Source organism: Microcebus murinus, chromosome 8 (genome assembly GCF_040939455.1).
Source record: "Microcebus murinus isolate Inina chromosome 8, M.murinus_Inina_mat1.0, whole genome shotgun sequence".
In the NCBI taxonomy this organism is placed as follows: domain Eukaryota; kingdom Metazoa; phylum Chordata; class Mammalia; order Primates; family Cheirogaleidae; genus Microcebus; species Microcebus murinus.
Genome location: NC_134111.1, coordinates 54,648,334 through 54,664,046, shown reverse-complemented (window position 1 = coordinate 54,664,046; position 15,713 = coordinate 54,648,334). Strand labels below are relative to the sequence as shown.

General features: G+C 40.7%; 1 long non-coding RNA gene across 2 annotated transcripts; it reads left to right on the top strand.

The window, feature by feature from the left end:
- The first annotated feature begins 760 nt into the window (after positions 1-760).
- LOC105883035 (uncharacterized) lies at positions 761-13,642 on the top strand. 2 transcript variants are annotated; one of them, XR_001159612.2, is made up of 6 exons: positions 761-832; positions 1,343-1,451; positions 4,551-4,665; positions 7,409-7,474; positions 12,597-12,686; positions 13,234-13,642. It is a non-coding gene; the product is annotated as an uncharacterized LOC105883035 (long non-coding RNA). The 2 variants fall into 2 exon arrangements; XR_001159609.2 differs by lacking the exon at positions 761-832 and adding an exon at positions 1,059-1,207.
- The last annotated feature ends 2,071 nt before the right edge of the window (positions 13,643-15,713 follow it).

The following is a 15,713-nucleotide window of genomic DNA, read 5'->3' as shown; positions in this document are numbered from 1 at the left end:
ACCCACTAGTTTGCATCTCCATGAAATGCCAGCAGGCAGGGAATTCAAGGACTGTGAATCCCCTGTTCCACTACAAGTCATCAAAAGAAGAGGTGTGGGCTCCTGTACCTGTGCGGACCTCAGCCAAGAGCACACACCCAGTGGAGAGAAATGGCCACTTGAGAACTTCTCAGTTCAAACTGTTCTCCCTGTTGTAACGAATGGGTGGAGGGGTTGCAGCACCCAGTCAGCCAGCACATGTGAATGCAAGGTGTTTGGTTGCCATGGAACCAAAAGCCAGACTATTCCCTTTCCAATAGCACGCCATTACCCAACATGGCGGTTCTCTTGGGGTGGATATGGGTGTGCTCCCAGATCCTTGTTCCTCAGCTCCCTACCACACTTTCCCGTGGGAAATGTCCGTGTGGGCTTCCTTGCCACCGCGGTCCAGCTCCCAGACTTCTCCCCGTGCCCTCTTGCGCCCCTCTCATGTCTGGGGGGCACTGGGACTGGCTTGATTCTCTGAGCCACTCTGAGTCCAACCCCACAAAACACCAATGGGTAGGAAGTTCCCAAATTATACACGCCTGTTCCACCACAAGTCCTCAAGGGAACAGCGGTGGGCCCCACTCTCTGTGGAGACCTCACCCTGGGAAGCGCGGAGAAAAACGACCATTTGGGAACTTCTCGGCTCAACCTGTAGTCAGGGTTGTAATGGAGGGGAGGGGCCGCAGCGCCCAGTCAGCGCAGGCGCAAACCGCTTTTCTGGTTACAGTGAACTGGGGACGTGCGGGGGAGGAAGTATCCGGGTGGAAGAAAGCTGGCCACTCTGGCCTCTTGTGGCACTCTTCTGGTGGGGAGCCCCCCACAGACTGCCCTGTGACTCTGTAGTTCACCCTGCTATTCCTTATTTGCTGCCTGGGTTATGGAGGGCGGAAAAGCCTTCAGTAAACTTAGTGTCCCGTTGCTGCTGAGTGCGTGTGTGGGGGGAGGGAATCCCCCTGCCCCTTTCTCTGGCCCGAGCCTCTCTGGGTTTGATCGTTTCCGATATCCTCCCCTCTTTATCTTCCTTCTCAGCTTCACAGTCTTTCTCCATGTGGTCTCCAGCTGTCTCCGTTGCCCCTCTCTGTGATCCACACCTGAGCTGTGACTGTTCTCCTCTCTCCTCCACCAGCTGCCCTGCCTTCCTCCGGGGATGGTCTGACAAGCCCTGTCTCTAGTCCCTCAGGTTCGATTTTCAAGTGAACTTTGTTTAGGACAATCAGAGTTCCATAAATGTCTAGTAAATTGAATTGAATAAAAAAATAAGATCTAGGCTAAGCGAGGGCTTTTGTTTAATCATTTTTATTTTTCTGTGTTTCAGAAGAACTTGATCTGTACCTCCAGATCTGTCATCTTGTAGCTGCCTCTGGATTGGGAAGTGTGGCGCCTATAAAGAAATAATCAACAAACCAATGCCTGTTTCATCGATAGTAAGTGGTCTACCAGATGAAGAGAAGTCACATTTCCAAAAGGCTGATTTAATAAGGGAAGGGGAGTGGTGAATTATACTGGGTGAGAAGAGAACAGTCTGGATTGTGGGTCTGAAACTTGTTTTTACCTTGGAGACATAGGTCACTTCTAGATAAGTCACATTTATCTTCTCTAGGTACTTCCACAGTTAGGAAAAACTGCTACATAAATTTTGGCCTTCGTTCTTCCTTGAGAAGAAAATTAAAGTATTTCTCTAATGTCTATCCAATTTCAATTGATTTGTGATGTGTATATGAGACTTGAAAGACTGAAAATATGAGGCCGCTCTGTGAAAAGGACAAAAAAGGAGAGAAGGCAATTTTAATTTAATTTAATTTTTTAAACCATTCTCTTGCCTTTAGTAGCTGAGAAGTGTTAGAAACTTACATAGTAAGTAAAGGAAAATTGGCTAAGACATTAAAGATGTTAAAAAAATGATACATAGCATCTGTTGTATATTTTAGTGCATGCCTGTACAAAGGGCCAAGACCTTTGTGCTCTCAGGAAGGCAGGCAGGCATTATTACTATTTTTATTGTCATCACTGTTATTAATAATAAAGAAGATGGTTACAAAAATGAAAGTAAGGAGGCACCAGCTATACTGACCTGTATGAAATCTTTTGCAATTTAATGAAAAAGACAAGAAGAGACAACATTTAGAGTATGACCTGTTTTTTTGTGTGTGTATATGAAATTGGGTCAAGTAACCAACTATATTTGCAGGTAACTTTTTAAAAGGATTATATAGTCAATTATGCCAATAGTAAATGAGGAAAATTATAAATTTAATTTAAATTTAAGTTTAACCTGACAACTGAAAAGTATGAAAAGTGAAGCCTTGGTAGGGAGCTTTAAGTGAAAAAATAAAAACCTGAAATATCTGCTTTTATCAAGATACATGTGGGAGAGATTTGTTATAAATCAACTGATCAGATGTATGACTCATATTCAGGGATGTTACTGGAACTGGCTATTTGGATCTTACCATCACTGGAGGTAATGCTTGATCTTTTCACTGACCATAAAGATGTTTCAAGACATCTTTGTCAGTGACATAAGCTGCACTCTGCAGCAGAGTCCACAGAGGCCAATGGCAGCAACAAATGTATTTAAGCATTTAGTCTAGCAAAGACACAAGGTTCATCCGGCTTTTCCTTTTTCTGTAAGGGCAGAAATGAAGAAATATTCATTTTGGCTAACATAAAGTCATTACAAATGAGGCAAGAGAGCTGTGGAACATAAAGAACAAGTAGTCAATCCATATTATTGGGAAAATTAAGAAATGGTGTGGTGCTTCATGTTGATAGAGGTGGAATGAGTAGGATCCACATGTCCATCCATTGTGGTCATTTCCAGAATGTCTGGTGGGAATCCTAGACTGACAGGGCTGACTCGGGTGGGGGTGACACTCTCAGGTTGCATCAGTGTGTTGAACCCTAAGTGCCATATTTGGGACAAGAAAGGAAGTGTAAGCAATAGGCAAGATTAGCAGGCTTCAGGTTTGGGTAGAGGAGGAAGAAAGAAGAAGAATAAATGATAATAGCAGACCATCCAATCTAGACTTCTCCTTGGTAAAGAAATCACTTTTATTGTGTCTTGGAAAAAAGTACAATCAGTAGTTTAGCCCAGGGGGGACCCTAACGTCCACCTGTGGATTGGCTGCATCAGAATCTCCTAGAAAAGCTTTAGAAATACACCTCGCAGAGGTTCTGATTCAGTAGGTTTGAAGTGGAACCTAAGGTTCTATGTTTTAAAGGTCTCTCCAGTCATGTCTGGGAATCTGATCTAAACTCTTCTTAAACACCAACAGTAACACTGAGCTCATTATCAGTTGGTTGCTGGTTAGCTGATGTGGTTATAAGGCTCCATCTTATTGTAAACCAAAAATCTGTATCTTGAAAACATCCACTCATTCTTTGGTTCTCTTTGGGCCTTTTGGAGTAATTTAAAGGCCTTAGGTCAAGTTGGATAATTTGAATTTTTGGAGACCGAGTTATTATAGTTTTATGACCTTATCTGGCAGCAAGGTAGTCTGGGAGAGAGAATGGGAATGATGGAATGATGCAGAGTTGGGGATCAAAATGATGGAAGATCAACAAACTGAATGACTGTGGGTTGCTAGAGAAGCTAATGTTGAAATGACCATCTATCGCTGGGGAGACAGTTGAGGCCTTTGCAGCAGGTGTGGACTGTGGTCAGAGCTGTGGGTTGGGCTGAGGGAGCAAGTTCAGTATGGTCTGGGTCAGTGTCTAGCTGGTCTTCCATCTCTTTCTTAGGCCCTGGTGCAGTAGGTTTTCAATTGGTATTTTTTGACTGATTATGGCAAAAGGCAGATTGAGTAGACAGGGGGGTCGGGGGGCAGAAGAAAGTAAGGAGATTGTATCAGAAAGAAAGAACTGACTAGAAATTTTAGAGGAGCAGTTCCTAGTGATGAGAAAATCCAAGTAGTGGCTAACATGTAATGGAGTTGAAGGTGAGATCTGTTGAAAGAATTTGTGGTCATCAGTATGCATGCTGCTGCTATTTTGTATGATGGTTAAAAGTAGGAGAGAGAGAGAGGAACTGTGACTCAGATGCTGAAGTATTTGAGCACAGTGTTTGGAAGTGGGGTGGACATGAAATAGAAGTGAAAAGAGGGTGTAGAGGGCATAGAGTACCTGGTCCTGGCTCTGTCTTGTGGGTGAGTTTGGGCAAGTCCCACATCCACTGGGGACCTCTGTATTCTTTTGAGTTAATGACATTCTCTCCATCTCCCATACAGAGTTGTTGGAAGCTCATGTGAGATATAGTAATCATGTTTGTAAAAGCCACTTTGAAAAGATAGATAACTGATAAAGGCTCTCCTAGTTTTGAGATCATGCAATACAACTATTCTAGTTACGACATATAAAATGTATGTATGGTAAAGCTACAATTTTGCTTGAAAGAAAAATATCTAAAACTAGTGCACTATAGCACAAGCAGCCAAACAACCATTAAACTAAATGACTTTTATCTCTGGAATTAATAGGCCATGTTTGGGGAAGATGATTCTAATATTTATTTTTCTTTCATCTAGCATATGTTGGTACCTTTGGAAAGATCCAGAAATCCACATGTTGACATGAATGTGAGGCTGTTATTGCTGCACATATACTTTCTACAACTTGATTTTCTGTGTATCAATTACTCAGGTAAAAATACGATGCCACTAAGTAGTCCTTTGATTTTGACATTTCATTTTCAAATTTTTCAGAATTAAGTTATAGTTCTGTGACTCTGACTTGTAAGTTCTAGCGACTAGACACTTTTCTGTACTGTTTCTTTCCATGTCTTTTGAACCATGGCTCCTCCTCTGACTTTGGAATATGCAAAACTTAGCACCCAGTCCAAGATAGATACAGTTACTAAGATTAACCTAAGCATTTCTTACATTGGCTTTACTTTGCACATTATTGCTTCTGCTATGGAGTACAGTCTCAAAATCTTACATAAATCCAAAGTTGGATTCAAATATTGTTTATATTAATTAGTCTCTTGTCTTTCTAGTATGGTAATTGCTACCTAGTCTTTCAGGAGGTTGAAGAGCTAAAAACATGAACTTTTGGTAAAGGAAAAAGACATTCCAAGATTCATAGTGTTCTTCCTTGAATTGTACTTGAGAGTAACTGAAAGTCCATTTCCAAGAGGCTGGTCCTTGGCAGAGGCAATATTTATGGCATAGGAACATCATAAATACTGTAGGCTCTTTATTTAAACCCTTCTTGGATGGCGTTGGTTCTAAGAAGCTAAAAGCCAAAGGTGAAGAGAGGAAAAACATTCTTCTGAGAAAGATGAGATCAGTTTTCCAACATTTGGAAAAATTTTTATCAATTTTCAACTAACTTATGTCTAATGATAATGACCATGCACAGCTATTTCTCTCAGCAAAGTAAAATACAGAGGAGTTGTCTGCAAGTTATACTAAACCCTCTTGCTAAAGAAGTAGCAAACAGAAAACTTGGGAGAATCTTGTACCTAACAGAAGAATCTACTTGGGAGCTAGATTCCTAGACCAGACTGGGAAAAAAGTTATCAACTTGTTCCCTGTGCTTTAAATTACAGAGATTGTAAGTGAAATGATATTATAATAATGGTAACTTGCAGAAAAGGAGACTAAACAATAGAAAGATATTAATGGTTTTGGAAGACAAGAAAGGGAATATTTTGTGTTACTTTGGTATTTTTCCTGGGCCTGAATTGCTATAATGTGACTGTGCCACTTCCTTGCTCTGTTTGTCTCAAAGAGTTTTGCATGTTAAATATTAGGAGTTGAATTGTATCCCCCAGAAAGATATGTTGAAGTCCTAACTCCCAGTATCTCGGAACATAATCTTACAGAGTTTATAAAAAGTGTATTTACAGAGGTAACTGGGTTAAATCATTAGCATGGGCCTACTCTAATATGACTGGTAACCTTTAAAAAGGAAATTTGGACACAGAGACAGATATGCACAGAGGGAGGATGATGTAAACACACACAGGCATGTGAAAAGGGAGACAGAGATTAGAGTTATGTTGCTGTAAGACAAGGAATGCCTGGGGCCACCAGAAGCTAGGAGAGATGTGTGGAACAGATTCTCTTTCATAGTCCTTACAAGGAACCAACCCGGCCAACACCTTGATTTTGGACTTCTAGCCTCCAGAACTGTGATAATAAATCTCTGTGGTTTAAGCCACACAGTGTGTTATGTTATGATAGCCCTAGGAAATTAATAGGCCATACTTAAACCTAGGAGCTTTCAATGTTTCCTCCAATCCTTCACTGCCTATTGAGAAACAGATTTTCAGAGCTTCTGAAATGCCCGTACCCCTATTCTCCACCCTGTTTCCTCTGCATGGCTGTGAATGAATGGTATGTAAATATAGTCCCTGTTGGGAAAAGCTCACTGTTCAGAAAGGTTGAACCGTGTAAGTGAAGTGAATTGCGTGGAGATTGTGATGTAGATTACTTCACGTCAGGACCAGTAAAACCTTAGACCTTAAGAATCTCCCAGATGAAGGAATATTGACAGATCTTAAATATGGGGAGTGTGTTGCGATAATAACCAATTCAAAGCAGAATATTGGTTTTCTCTAAAGAAGATTCAAAGGGGGAGTCAATAGCATTAACCTTCACATCAGCTAGTCTAAAATGAAATACTATCTTGGGCATCGACTAATCAAGATTGTCTTGTCCCTTGTGTTCTTGTGTTGGGAAATAACTTAGTTCAGTATCTTTAAGATTTATTCACCTTGTATTTGCACTGATCACATTCATTGAACTGCGGACTGGAGCCAAGAACTGTATTTTTGAAGCTGAGCTGGTGATAGGCAGACTGTCTCTCAGTCCTTGGCGTCATTCCAACCATCTTAAATATTAAAGTGTTTCTTTATGATGCTCCAGAGACATTTTCATCATGTTGTATTCTTTGTGATCAGCTGAACCTAACAATTAAATTTGAATGCTTTTCTAAGACAGGTAGATTCTCTTATAAAAATTATTTGAAATGCTGGTATGAATGACTGACAGAGAATACCTATGTGGACATTTAAGAGAGAAATAAAATATACCTGGTGAAAAGGGAAAATGTAAATATTTCAGCTAGACATATGTGTATGTATATATGTATATCTGCATGCATACCTACATTTTTACTTAAGTTCACTTTATGTAACTATGGAGAGAGGATTGGAGCTATAAAAATCCATTTGCATCTTTATCAGTACTTTATACTATCATAGTCCTTTATTAGTTAGATATTGTTAACCACTATCTAGCAATGCTCCTACTCCTACTGTTACCACGTAAGTAGGTATATTTACTAAGTACCAGGCAATGTTAATTGCTTCATCTACACAATCCCATTTAATCCTTTTGACAACTGTATGAAGTATGTATCTTTATCTCTTTTGCAGGCTAGGACACTAAAGTTTAGAGATATTAAGTGGCTTGGACAACATCACACAGTAAAGGGTAGAGCTGTAAGTAGAAATGAAGATCTTTCTGATCCCAAAGCTCATATTCTTATCCATTTTGCAATTTAGTCTCAAGTATACTGTTGGGAGAAAAAACATTCTATTAGGAGAGGTAAAGACTCTACTCTGAGAGCTCAGTTTTAAGTTGGCAGAGATCAGTGCAGAACTGACATACTTACATACAAGGAAGCAGCAGAATGCCTCAGGGACTGAGGCAATGCGAAAGCAGCACCAATGGACAGAGAAGCCATTCTTGGCACTAAAGGACCAGCAACAGTACCTTTAAGCAAAATTATTAGAGATTCAGTCTCTTAGTGTATATCTCATGCAGCTGTAGGCGAAGACTGAGAAGCTTGTGTAATTAGCGTCTTGATACAGAAACTGAATGTCAAGCACAACACTGCAGGTGACAAGAACATGTAGAATGTGAAGCACAGGCAGAAGAGGGCTGGCAAACTTGGGTGATATAAGAAGAGGAACTAGATGGGATTGGAACAGAGGCAGCTCTCCTGGCCACCTTTGGTCAAGAAGGGGAATTATAAGTTAACATAAGAAACCCAGCTGGGCACGGTGGCTCACGCCTGTAATCCTAGCACTCTGGGAGGCCAAGGTGGGAGGATCTCCTGAGGCCAGGAGTTTGAGACCAGCCTGAGCAAGAGTGAGACGCTGTCTCTACTAAAAATAGAAAAAATTACCCAGGTGTGGTGGCACATGCCTGTGGTCCCAGCTACTCGGGAGACTGAGGCAGGAGGATTGCTTGAGCCCAGGAGCTCAAACAAACAAACAAACAAACAGAAAACCAAAAAAACAAAACAAAACCCATATGTAACTGTTTTAAAATATGGGTGTGAATTCTTTGACACTCTTCTTGTGGAGAGTTAGGGCTCTATATCTCCTCTCCTTGAATCTGGTCAGGCTTGTGACTGCTTTGTCCAAAAGGGTGTGCTGGAAGTGATGCTCTGTCAGTGAGGCTAGGTCTCAGGATCCTGCAGCTTTTGCCTTCTCACTTTTGAGCCCTGAGACTCCAGCTAAGAAGTCCGACTCTCCAGAGGCTGCCATTCTGGAAGAATCACATTCAAGTGCTCTGGTTGATAGTCCCAGCCAAGTCTAGCCTTACAGCCATCTTCCTTCCCCTACACAATGTTGGACATGTGATTGAGGCCATCTGCCAGCTGCATACGGCAGAGTGATCCCCATCAACATCACGTGGAATAGATGAATCATTCAGCTGAGCCAAGCCCAAATTCCTGACAAATAAAATCATAATAAATAAAAAAAATGGTTGCTATTTTAAACCATTGAGTTTCAGAATAATTTATTCCATAGCAATAGATAAGTGGAACCCCCTAAGATAGAATTCATAGTTTATTAACCATTTCTATTCATTGACCTGGTGGAATAATTGCATGAGGAACTTTGGAATGAGATGGAGGACTCTCCCTCGTAAGTGAGATTATAAGATTTCAGAATATATTGAAGCATAGTTTTATTGAATGACATTGGTTATAAAGAAAGTAGTCTGCCTGGAAAAGGAATGGGTGGTAAAAGTGGAGACTCAAGCATTGTGCTAGACTTTTGTGGTCTCTAGCTTTAGTTCTGCTACTGATAACACTGTCAGAACTTGGACAAGTCTTGCAACTTTGATAATATCTGCCCTACCTATCACATAGAGAAGGAAATGTGGCCTGAGGAAATATGAGTTAGTATGTGTGGAAGCAATTTTAATTTTGAAATTATGAAGCACTACATAAATGTATTACTTCTCTATTCATGCATAGAGTTGCATCTATACTGCTACTTAGCACTTATCACATTGTATTTTAATTAGGTGAATGCATTAATCTGTGCCCTACTTCTTATACCTACAATAGTGCAAAACTCATAGTAGGTGCTTAATAAATATTTGTTAACAAATAGCTTCTTAGAATTAACACTAGATAAGGAAGACAAGAAAATTTAGTTAGAGATTAGTGAAGAATTGTTAAAATAATGTTTGTAGTATAAAAGATGTTAGAGTAAATCCATTCTCATCTGTCTTAATTTTCTAGTGCTAATAGAATACCGCATATTTGACTCTGACAAATACTAGTAAAGATCCAGATGGGATATGTCATCTAGTGGTTGTAGTGGGTACAGTACTTACTAGTTCTACTTTAAAATGGCAAGGAGCCTGGTAGGAGGGAAGGATGAAGGAGTGAGATGAACATGTGCCTCATTTCAATGATTAATGAAGACAGCATTGTCCAGAAAGTTTATGGCTTGGAAAATCAACTTGCTAGAAACATTGAGTGTCCTCTACTGGCAGAGAAATGCCTTGGATGCTCTGAAGATACAGAGGAAGTTCAGGGGCCAGAGCTGTCTTAGTTAAAAAAACAATCACTGTGAACCTCTTCTTTGGAGGATAGACATGTCAATGACGTGATCCCTTCCCTTGGGGAGTTTACAGTCTAGTGGGAGGACACTGCCATGGAGTTGTATGCAAACTTAAGTTTGTGAAACTTTGTTTCTGATGTTACCCTTTCTTTGCCCAATGCTTGCTTCCTTCTAGGATTTGAGAAATCTACTTGTAACAACCAAAAGCTATTGTGAAGCTATACAGATGGGGAGATTTCTACACATTTCATTTTCTTCATCTTTTTTTTTTTCACTCAATTCTTTTTCTCTAAAGGATAATAGTTTCTTTACTGTTTTGTGAGTAATTAAAAAAAATTCCAGGGTGCTTCTAGAACACTGCTTGGAATAACAGCTGGGCAATAAATATCCTTCTTCAGTTTCTCCTTTTTCTTCAAAAGTATAGAGGGGTTCTGTTTGTCCACACATCCTATAACTCTTGAAGACTTCACAAGGATGACGGATTATCTCCGTGGGTTGGCCCAGCTCCTTATATCTCTGCAGAAGTGGGGTGGTGGGTGTGGAGAACAGTCACTGTATAGCAAGGAAGGGTGTCTAAAGACTCCATATCCCCAAAGAGTTCTACCTCTGATGATACTTGATATTCTATTAGAAATCTATTTCTTGGAAGTACTTGGTTTTTAGGAACTCACTATTAAAATGCAAGATTTCTTCATGCCAGAAGGAGGCAGTGTAGTGCAGTGGAAATGGGAATAGAAGATATAAGCCACGGAGACCTGAGTTTTAAACCCCAAATCTCTCACTTTGTTGCCCTGGACAAGTTGTTTAACCTCTCTGAGCTTTAATTGCTCCATTTGTAAAATGCTTGGGAGGATTGTTATAAATTATAAAAATAATCTATGCAAAGTGGTAGACAGTCAAGGAACAGTGGTTATTATTCATGAGCCATCATGTCTACTAACTGAGCCTACTGTAGGGTAGGTACCTTGGGAAGGAAGAGCCAACTTGAAGAGGCCAAAATGAAGGGGCCAAAGGGAAAGTGGGCAGGCCTTAAAAATATTGCCTGTTTCTTATTTGACCTGAGCAAGGGATCCATGAATTTGGATGGGGAAAAAACTCAAATCTTTATTTGCACCAAACTCAAACTGAAATTTAGCATTTCTTTTATTATATATATAAACAACAAGCCCCAGTAATATCAGCAGTATCTGTGTATTTATCATCAAATCATAGATATTTTCATATCACATAACAGTGGTTGCAGATATTTCAAAGTATCATTTATACTAATCACTACTTTAAAATTATAGTAGCTATTCCTGCCACTGACACTTGTTATTTAACATTAATGAAAAAGCACATACACATGTACCCATTGTATCCATGACTGAATACTTTCCAGACAGCCCTCCTATATTACTATGCACAAAATTGCTTTTAAAATTATTTTGATAACATTATTTCAAGATAATTAGCTCTTTTTGCATCCCTATTTGTTTGTTTTATGTATTCTGAGAAGGAGTCCATTGGCTTCACCAGACCACCAAAGGGGCCATGCACAAAAATACTTAAAACATTTTTGTCTAGAGCAAGAACCAGTTGGGCAGTGTAGCTACCAAGAGTCACTGAGGAATTTATCTTTTTTTCTGAGAGCTGTTGGTAACAATAGAAATGCTTACCACTCTGGCCTTCTATAACTCAAACAAAAGGAAGTGGAGATATCTGTTTATCAATATCTATATCTATGTAGTTTTCACTTATCATTTTCACATCCAGGAGTGATAATTTTGGACAAAATGAATTGTATTAATGGAACACAATACAAAGAGAAAGTTAAAAAGAAAGGATGCTATTCTGTTTGATCTTTAATAATGTATCTATTTCTTATGTGTGGGAAGGAAATATTAAATTGATCTATTGAGGGAACTGGGAACAAAACCAGTTTATAATTTTTTCTGAAACAGTTGAAATGTTCAGTCTGTTTGTTCTAGTCTCTTCCTCTGTGAGATGGTCAAGATGTTTGGGAGGTGCTTTGGGGACTTTATGCCTGGTGCCCACAGCTTCTCCCTCTACATCTTTGGGTCTTTCGGCTCTGTTTTGTTTTTGGGGGAGCTTAGAGTGATGTACTGGGAACAATGGCTCCTCTCATGTGCTAGGACTGAGAAAGCAGTTGGGCAACATTAGGGGGGATAGGGCTGGATGCAGAGAAAGACAGATAGAAAAGAGACCAAGAAATTTCCCAGGTAGTTTGACCTGACAAGAATTAACTAGAATACTAGTGACTTCAGACTTTTTTGCTCATGTGTTCCATAAAAGAATTTTGAAAAACTCTTTTCGAGTTGACATCTAAAATTTATCATAAATTTAAATAGTTGCAAAGTATATATTAGATGATGTACTGAATATCATATCCATGATTAAAATGTATTTTCATCTAAACTTTGGAGCTGCTGATTTAGCTCATTAAATTTATGGAGAGTGTCCATCATATAAATTAATTGGCAAAGCTAGTCCTTATTGTCAAGCCATTCTGCCAATTTGGACTTACTTTCTGTCAGGAAAAAAAAATCCCATTTCATTTTTTAATTCAAATAAATGTGTTAGTATGCGACCCTTTGGAACCTTCTTGTTTCTGAATTCTAATTCTAGGAAATGAAGGAAGGAAATAAGGGAGATAGGGAAGGAAGAAGGAAAGAGAGTTGGCACAGAAGATTGCCATGAATTTGTACTTGCCTTCTATATTTCCTTCTGAAGTGCTCTTGTTTTTTTCTCCAAGGCTCTCCCTCAGGAGGAAGCCTCGGTGGTTTTCATACTCCAGGAAAATGCACCTGAATAAGACTGTGGTGGGTGAAGACTGGAGATTTGGGTGAGTATGGGTTTTTTTTTGCAAGTAGGAAAAGGACTATTGGGAAAAAAAAGAATATTTGTAGCATTTGTGGCATGAATCTTAGGCAGATTAATTTCAGGAAAGGGAACAATGCTGAAATTGAAGACTGGCAATTGATTCTGCCCCGGTAACTACTTGGAAAGTCTTTGTGCACCAAGGCCCATGTATCTCTGCCCTTGTTTGAAGACCCCTGAACTAGTTCAACTCCATCATGTTTATTTCAATTTGCCTCAGTTGATTTTGAATTGAGTGGCAGAGACCAGAACAATCTCCTGGTCCTGAACTCTTTACACCACTACATCCACCACTGCCCCCAGGGAGCCCCCCGGCCATGGGATTGAGGTGGGTGCATTGAAGCACTGTGATCACCTGGAATTAACCAAATCCAGTAGGTTATTATTATCATTTTTCTTTGTAACCCCTACATTGTTAACCTGCCTTTTTGGTTTCACAAAACATTAATATCCTGGCTTTTGTTTTCTTTCTGAAAAAACACTGCCTTTGTTCCTGTTGTCCCACTGGACAGGAGGGGAACACACTTCATTTCCATGTAGTTCTTGCCATTGAGCTGCGGTGTGGAGCAAACACTTTGGAAACAGGAGTTGTTTATGTCTGACGTGCTCAGAGGGAGAAAAGCTGAACAAATACATAGATCGCTTCGAGCCTTGTTTCTACACCCCACCGGAGTGGGAAGGGGGTGCACCATCAGTACAAGATTGTTGGGCCAATTGCATGTTTCCCCACAGGCACAAATTTGCATGGAAATTGCTGTGCTGTGTTGTCAGGGCTCTTCTAAACATTTCACCCAAAGAATTATACCCAACTTGGGAGTTTGCCCCCTGGGCTGTATCTCTGTTGGACCAGGACAGTGAAATTCTTCCAAGAGAAAGGACTTACTTGAGTCTTCAAATAAAGAAATTACCAGCATAACACACCAGTAGATTTTATCTGTCTCCAGAGTTGTCTGTGTGAATATTGTGAATGCTGAGATGGTGCGGAAGATGGGTTAGGGCTTTGATCTTGTCTCAGTGACTAGAGGAAGTGTTAAAGTACTTCCCCAAAGTCTCACTCTCCCACATTGGTGGGGACAGATACTGACTGCACTCCAGGCAAAATAGTGTATAACTGCCTAGATCCCATCTGAGACGCCTTCTCCATGGGATCTCCCACCTGCTTTGGGGCCCCATGTCTTTTTTTTCTTCCACCTTCCACCTTGCTTTCAGGAAAATGCCTAGCATCAGTAATCACTCAGTAATCACTGCTCAGTATGGACTGAAGTGCATGGAAGCTTTTTCTAGGGCACAGACTCCTGCCCCTTTGTGGTGGGATGAGAAATGTGGCCTGAGTTTTCAGCTGTAGTGAACAGGTGGGCATGTTTTTAGTTTTTTTCTTATTATACTTTTTTCAGAACCTCTGAGTATAGAGGCAAATGCCTACTCTCTCTAGATGCAAGATTGACCCTAATTTTGACACCCAGTCCTGTGAAATGACCAAAAGTTGAAATGAACCCAGGAAATGAGGGCTGCAAATGCCTAGTGCAGGTGGAGAGTTGGGTTTCTGAGGTGCTGGATAACCAGCTACAGAATTCCCTCAGAGAGCTCCTCAGATAGGGGTAGAACAGCCAGGAGGCGGGGGGGGGGGGGGGGGGGCTGCAGGGACCACTGTCAGCTGACTTAGAAGAAAGGTATGAAGTGTCTCCAGTTTTATCGCGAGGAAGGTTGTGTGGTTGAACAGGGGAAGCTGACAGGGCTCTTCACTTCAATAACTTCAAGAGAAAAGATAGTGCATATGTGTGGTGATATCAAATAGGAATAAAAAATAAATTCAAGTACAGCATGAGCTTCTGAATATTAATACTTATACAGTGCCCACAGGGACAGAAGAGTCTACTAGGTGCCTTTTAGTGCAGGGTTTGAAAGTTTTACTCATTTTGATTTTTCATAAATTGATTTTGGGGGGGTGTTGGTCTTTTTATATAATAATTAGAAAGGAATTTTGACAAGAGGACAGCATTAGAGAAGGGAGTGAGGGTTTGGACTGAAGGAATTAGGAGGGTGTGATTCAGAAAAAAGAGGAGAAGGCAGAGGCTAAGCCAAGGGGAAGGGGTGGAGGCAGAGGGAAGGCACAATGTAAAGGGGTCCTCTGAGGACAGGAAAGAAGATGCTGATGTCAACTTCAGGGCTGCAGGCAGGGGTGGCACACTGGCAGTCCTTGGTGTCTATCTGCAGATCCACATAGTCAAGAGCATGTCTTACCTAACTCACACAATTAACAAATATATTAAAATTGGACTGGGTGCGGTGGCTCATGCCTGTAATCTTAGCACTCTGGGAGGCCTAGCTGGGAGGATTGCTCAAGGTCAGGAGTTTGAAACCAGCTTGAGCAAGAGCGAGACCCCGTCTCTACTAAAAATAACAAAGAAATTAATTGGCCAACTAAACATATATAGAAAAAATTAGCCAGGCATGGTGGCACATGCCTGTAGTCCCAGCTACTCGGGAGGCTGAGTAGGATCACCTGAATCCAGGAGTTTGAGGTTGCTGTGAGCTAGGCAGACGTCATGGCACTCTAGCAAGGGCGATGAAGTGAGACTCTGTCTCAAAAAAAAAAAAATATATATATATATATATGTTAAAATCGTCCATTACATTAAAAAACTTAGAGACTTCATACAAAAGTTTGGGTTTTTGAGTTGTTTGGGAAAATCAGAGAAGCGGCCACAATCGTCTGTGGTAACAATCAGATTCAGCTGAGAGGTGGCTGGCTCCTTTGTTAGGGCAGTAGCTCTTCATTTGCCCGTGAACTCCTGATAGCTTCACATCCAGCCACCTCACTCGTGTACATTACCCGCTCTGCCTGTGTGGACGCTCAGTTTGTAAGCTTTGGACTCAGCCTGTCTTGGCCTGGGGAAGGGAGGCTGGCCCATTGCCTGGCTTCCTAGTCTATGCTGATGTTCTGGTTGACTCCTCAGAGTAACCTTCTGATGGCTGATGAAGCCCAGAACAT